Raw genomic sequence first — 7204 nt, forward strand, 5'->3', positions numbered from 1 at the left:
AGAGTGCTTGCCTAGCAAGTGCAAGGCCCTGGGTTCGGTCCTCAGCTCTGAAAAAAAAAAAGAAGAAGAAGCACATAACCTTTCAGATTTAGAACAACAGCTTAGTCTAGTAAACATCCTCTCATGATCTTTCATTCACCGCTTTTCAGTTTATAACCTCTATTCCAGGAAAGTTCTCACTATCCGTGTACCTAGTATGCACCAAATTCCAGTCACTATTCTCTGTGGGCAGTCTTTAGTTCATCTTCTTCAGTTTGGAGTACATACTTGGAAACATCTTACTTTTAAGGTATCATGTAAGTCAGAAGGTTTCTATGTTCTAGAAGTCCTGCCCTTGCACTTTGATCTCACTTTTCATTGTAGTAGAAAGAATTCTGGCATGACCAGAGTATTAACAGTTTATGCCAAGTATAAACAGTGAGAAGTGTGCTGTTTAAATGTATTGAATCACATTTAATGTAATTAGATGTATTGGATTTCTAGCTGATTTAAAATAAGTAGTAAAGGGGTTGGGGATTTAGCTCAGTGGTAGAGCGCTTGCCTAGGAAGCGCAAGGCCCTGGGTTCGGTCCCCAGCTCCGAAAAAAAGAACCAAAAAAAAAAATAAGCAGTAATGAGATAAGTTGAAAAATAAAACTATTACTTTCTTTTGCAAAATTGTCTTTACCTGGTTTAGAAGAATTTGTACCATTGCATTGTGATTTTCCTCTGTCAAATTTTACCACACAGTTTGAAAGACCATTCATTCAACATATTTAGACTCTGCCCAAGTCCATAGACTGCGGGTGATGGAATTGTGGGTAAGCCAATATTGCCATTTCTGTCTTCTTGATGATGAATATCAGATTCTGTAGTTATATCAACCGTTAGACAATTCCCAAAGATCATTAAGAGACAAAAAATGAAACAAAAGCAATGCATTTCATATCTTTTGTAAGTATGCACAGACTTTATTTAAATACACACCAGCACCAACCACCCGTAAAAATTTAAAATGCACCACAAAAATGTGATCTTTTAACTTCTAGAACACCATATTATTTATCACAGAGAGAGAGAGAGAGAGAGAGAGAGAGAGAGAGAGAGAGAGAGAGAGAGATTGTATGAAGAACAATCCCAGAGATCTGAATTCTTCAGATTCAGCCTTTAACCTCAAAACATTTACAAAAATAGGAAGAGTTCATATAGCTGATAGGCAGGGATTCTGCAAGATTTAGCATCCTAGTATCTTAGATAGAGGAGAAGAACTAAAATAGATTAGAAAACAGTTTACTTCAAGATTAGACTCCAATTTCTTAAGAAATTCAAAGTTCAAAGAAATTAATTAAATAATTAATTAAAGTTTAGGATAAATAAGTTACCTTTGTTAATTTTGGAGTTGATTCTGGGAAAATGTACTTTTGTACTGAGGAATTGTGGAAGAAGTTATGTTCGGCAAGAGTCGCTAATCTGCAGCCAAACACCGTTGTTAATTCATTTATGACTCAGACTTGTCTATCTGAAATTTTAAAACATATAATTTAAATGAGCATTTGAAAATGTATTACATTGTATTTTAATCATGCTCATTATCCACTAGTCCTCCTGACTCCTCCTGGATCTACCCAATCTTCCAGTCCACTTCCAACTTCATGTCCTCCTTTAAAAAAAATTAACCTATGAATTTCTCTCCATATTGTTCAGATAATCTTGGACATCTACTGAAAAGTGTTCAACCTACCAAGACCACATTGAAAGAAAGTAGACCTCCCTTCCCTCAGCAGCCATCAGCTGTCCATAGTTCCTCAGTTAGGGGTGGAGGATCATGATTCTATCCATTCCCCTTCCTACTGGAATACTGACTGATATAATCATATAGTTGCTCAGACAAATATAGCTGCTGTGAGGTCATGAGTTCTGCTGTGCTGTCATGTTCAGAAGACAATGTTTCAGTGCAGTCTGCTCTGATTTCTGGCTCTTAGAATTTTTCAACAACCAATAGTTCCTGAGCCCAGGTGGAAGTTAATATAGATGAGACTTGTAGCTGAGAACTCTGCTGACACATTTTCTCTGCACTTTGACCAGTTCTGAACTTCTTTTTTAACTGCTGTCCACAGCACAAAGACATCTCTCTGCTGATAGCCAAGAGCTGAACTAATCTATGGGAATAGAGATGCAAATCTGGGAAGCAGTTTTAACACTATGTGCATTGAGATCACTGTTACTCAATCTATGGATCAAGACCTGCTTCTGGTGGGTATCAAATGACCCTTTACAGGGATTGCCTAGGACCATTAGAAAATTCAAATATTCACATTACAATTCAATACAGTAGCAAAATTATAGTTATGAAGTAGCAAAAAATATTTTTGTTGGGGTCATCACCTTGTGAGGAATTATATTACAGGGTTGTAGCAATAGGAAGGTTGAGAACCACTGACTTAGGTGAATAATATAGTTGTGGTTCATGCCTGACTCTAAGGAGCTTCCCAACCATTTGTTCCTTATCAGATTTACAGTACTAGGAGTGCAGGCCTTGAATCCAAACAGAATTCAGTTTATTACAGCCACAGTAACCATTATATTCATTAGCATGTATTGCCATACTGGGCATTATTGCAGTGCACAGAGTTCATACTTGGGTAAGACTTCTAAGTTCCCCATTCTTATCTCCAGCAGACTACGTGGTATCTTCTGGCCTAAAGAAAGGTAAATAGCATGGAGGAAACTTCTTTGTGAGTTGCTTTCTCCATGTCCATGAGCAGACAACAAATAGTGGCACCAATGTGGGAAATAGGGCATGCTCATGCACTATTCAAGGGATAAAGGTTGTTGAAACCACAATGGGAATAAGTGTGACAATTCTTCAAAACACTATAAAATCAGGTCTAATATGCTACCAATCTATGCCACTCCTTGCCACAAAGGACTCTCTTTTTTAATATATATATATATATATATATATATATATATATATATATATATATGTTTTCCCTGCTTCATTCATAATAGCCAGATATTAGAAACAGTCTAGATGTTCATCAATAGTGTTCCAATATGCAGTGGGATTTTATTTAGGTCCAAAGGCAAACAAAATTTCTAGGTAAATGGACAAAAGTGTAACAAAATTATATCAAAGGAGATAACCCAGACCCAGAAAGAGATGTTCCATATTTTCACTCACATGTATATTTTAGCATCAAATCTTTGGATTTGTGTATTTATGTCATTCAGAGTACCTGTGAATTCAGGAACGAAAATGAAATCATGGGGAAAAGGGATGAATGTATTTTCAGGGTTCTTTAGAGTAACTGAACTTACAGAATGAAACTATATATTATACTGACTTATAAGCTCCAATCTACTTAATTGTGAAATGACTGGCTGTGAATGGAAAGTCCAGGAATCCAGTAGTTTCTCAGTCCACAAGGCTGGATATCTCAGCTGTTCTTTAATAAATGTAGAATCCCAAAGAAATAGGGTCCAACACCAATGAAGGAATAGACATGCTAGTAAGGCAAGGGCAAGCAAACAAAGAGCAATAGCTTTCTTCTACATTCTCATATGGATTTCCAGCAGAAGGTATGGCCCAGATTAAAAGTATGTCTTCCTATCCCAAGGTCTGATTAAAATGTGTATCTCCTAGTCCTCAACTATGGATTAAGTGTGTGTATTCCTACTTCAAATATCTGAATCAATTCAAATATTTGAAACATCTTCCCATTTCAAATTAAGTAAAAATAATTCCTCATAGGCGTGTCCACTAATTTTTTTCTTCTCCTCTTCTCTTCTCTTCTCTTCTCTTCTCTTCTCTTCTCTTCTCTTCTCTTCTCTTCTCTTCTCTTCTCTTCCTCTCTCTCTCTCTCTCTCTCTCTCTCTCTCTCTCTCTTTCTTTTTTGTTATAGTTCTGGATATAGTCAAGGTGACAACCAAGAATAGTTATCACAGGTAAGAAAGATTTTAAAGGAGGGCAGACTGCTGAACACAAGAAATATAAAGGAGAATAGAAGAATGATGGTGTGGGAAGTTTAAGTGAGAAGAAAGATAAAGGGTGATCTAGAGGAAGGAGAGCTGACAGGATAACTAATACCAAGGATGCTTGGAAAAGTCATATGGCAACTTAGTATTTTACAATGCCTCTAACTACATACACATGCACACACACACACACACACACACACACACACACACACACACACCATGTAATATAAAATAGTTTAACTGGAGTTGCATCTCAAAGGATAGTGAGTGCTCTTTCTAGAAGCCATAGGTTTTCATATAAAATGCCTGGTAATAAATGTGGAACACTTTTTCTTAAGTGTGGGTAAAGATACCCTGGAGACCCCTGAAATAGTACAAGTCACTTCCTTTGCTCTTGTTTGCCCACCAGAACTTAATGGTAAAAACTAACTGCTGGAGATACCACATTCTTGAGTGTTTGGTCTGGAGTTCAAGATTTCTTTGGTCTCAACACCAGCAGTAATCTCAGATTCTGCGCTTCTAACAAGGACATATTTAGATAGAATATTTCAATAGGTAAACAGCCACAACTTGAATTAGAGTAGGCTAGTGATGGTATGGACTGTGGCAAGTATGAGTTGTTACTTCTCTTCTCCCTATTGCCTCTTTCTGTTTCTCCCCATGGATGGGCATTTCTAGGAGCAGGAGTGCTTTTCTCCTTAGCTCAACTATCCCAGATATATAAGATGAAATATAGAGGAACAAGTATCCTTAGTTGGAAAGTTCACTGGAAGAAAGAACAAGAGGATTACTGTAAAGAACTTTCTTGTCTTTTAAAAATTTTAAAGATTTTATTATTTTATGTGTATGAGCAGTTTACCTGCATGTATGTCTATATATCATGTGCATATTGGATCTGTGGAGACTAGAAGAGGGTGTCAGATCCCTTGAGACTGGAGTTTTGTAGACTTAACTCAGTCTTATCAGAACAGTGCATTAAAACTCTATATTTTAAGATGAAATAAATATTCTTTAAAAAACCATGGGAGAATGGATGTACCCAATGTCTCAGGGTCTTATTTTTTTATTAGTTTCAGTAAAGCACACAAGTTTTTAAGGCTACTCTGCTTAACAATGGAAATACATTCTTATTTCCCTGCACATGTCAGAGGTGAACATTTATTGATGCCATAGGTGGAGACCACTGTTCTAATGTGAAGCCTCCTCAACCTGCATCTTTCCATTATAGAACAATTATTTTTATTTTTGGAATCTATCAGTCAAGTCTGACTAGATGTTGATGCATAAATGTGGACTAATCTAGATCATATCTACACTTGTGTCTCAAGTGCACACTTTACTGAAATTAGGTGAATACACATTCCCTTCCACGCCATACTCACTCTGTGGCTATTTCCTTTACAGCTTTCATCCTTCTCTAGTATCACCTGTTATTCTATAATGAACTATTTTTAAATTTAAACTTCTTTGTCAAAAAACAGGTATGGCTGTGTTTTCAATTTGATTTTATTAATCAACTGGCCTGTTTTGGTGCCAATACCAGGCTGTGTTTATTATTATAGATCCTTACTATAGCTTGACCTGCTACATCCGGCAGTTCTTTTATATTTAGAATTGTTGTAGCTATTCTAGATATTTGAGTTTCATTATGAGGATGGAGGTTATCTTTTTAATTTCTGTGAAGAACTGGTTGGAATTTTGATGGGGTTCACATTGAATTGGTAGACTGCTTGTGATAGCCTACATTCTCACTGTCCATCCATCAATATAAGAGATCTTTGCATCTTTTGATATTTTTCCTCAAGTTTATTCTTCAATGTCTTGATAATTTTCTTATTAAAAGTCTTTCACTTGCATGGTAAGAGATATTCAAAGATAATGTGGTTATTTCAATTCTCTTATTGTTCTATCCAAGTCTTTAAGAACTGTCTAAAGTACGTATAAAGATAGTGGATATCCTTGTCTTGTTCCCATATATTTGGGATACTTATATCTATCTATATCTATACCTGTACCTGTATCTGTCTATCTATAACTATCTATATCCTATCTATTTACCTATCTGTCTGTCTGTCTATCTATCTATCTATCTATCTATCTATCTATCTATCTATCTATCTATCATCTATCTGAATAAGACTATTGTGAAAGGCATTGTTTACCTGTGTTTGTTATTTATACATAGGAAGGTTATTGGTTTTTGTGTGTTCATTTTGTATTCTGTTACTTTGCTGAAAACATTTTTATAATAAACTGTACCAGCTGTAGAAGATTCCTGGTGTAGTTCTTAGCATCTCTTTTGCATAAAATCATGTCTGAAACTAGATATATTTTTACTTTTTTCCTTCAAATTTCCTATTGTATCAACTTAAGTTCCTTTAGTCCTCTCATTGTAACTAAAGTATCAAGTACTATGTTGAATAGATATGGAAAGAAAAGAATTGATATTCTTGTTCTTGATTCTAGTGGAAATTCTTTGAGTTTATCTCCATTTAGATCAGTGGTTCTCAAACTGTGGGTCACAATCCCTTGAGGATTGAAGAACCCTTCCACAGCAGTTGCCTAAATATTCTCAAAATCCAGGTATTTGCATTATGATTCATAAAAGTAGCAAAATCACAGTTATGAAGTAGCAAGAACAATAATTTTATAACATTATACTAAAGAGTGGCAGTTGTAAGCATAAAAGGACTACTAATTTAGATCGTTGTCAGCTATAGGTTTGTCTCTCCAGGAATTTTATTGTGAAGGATAGGGGTGGATTTTGTCAAAAGCTTTTTGTTATTCTTGAGAATAGTTTTTGCTCTCCTGCATTGTTTTTTGTTATTTCAAATGAATTTGTAAATTGCTCTTTCTAGGAGGAAGAACTCAATGAAAAATTGAGTTGGAATTTTGATGGGGATTGCATTTATTTTGTAGATTGCTTTCAGCAAGATAGCCATTTTTACAATATTAATCTGGCTAACCCCTGAGCACGGAAGGTCTTTCCATCTTCTGAGATCTTCTTTAATTTCTTTCTTCAGAGACTTGAACTTTTTGTCATACAGATCTTTCACTTTCTTGGTTAGAGGCACACTGAGGTATTTTATATTGTTTGTGAAGGGTGTCATTTCCCTAATTTATTTCTCAACGTGTTTATCCTTTGAGTAGAGGAAGGCTACTCACTGATTTGTTTGAGTTAATTTTATATTCAGCCTTTTTGCTGAAGTTGTTTATCAGCTGTAGGAGTTCTCTGGTAGAACTTT

Source organism: Rattus norvegicus, chromosome 5 (genome assembly GCF_021556685.1).
Source record: "Rattus norvegicus strain SHRSP/BbbUtx chromosome 5, alternate assembly SHRSP_T2T, whole genome shotgun sequence".
In the NCBI taxonomy this organism is placed as follows: Eukaryota; Metazoa; Chordata; class Mammalia; order Rodentia; family Muridae; genus Rattus; species Rattus norvegicus.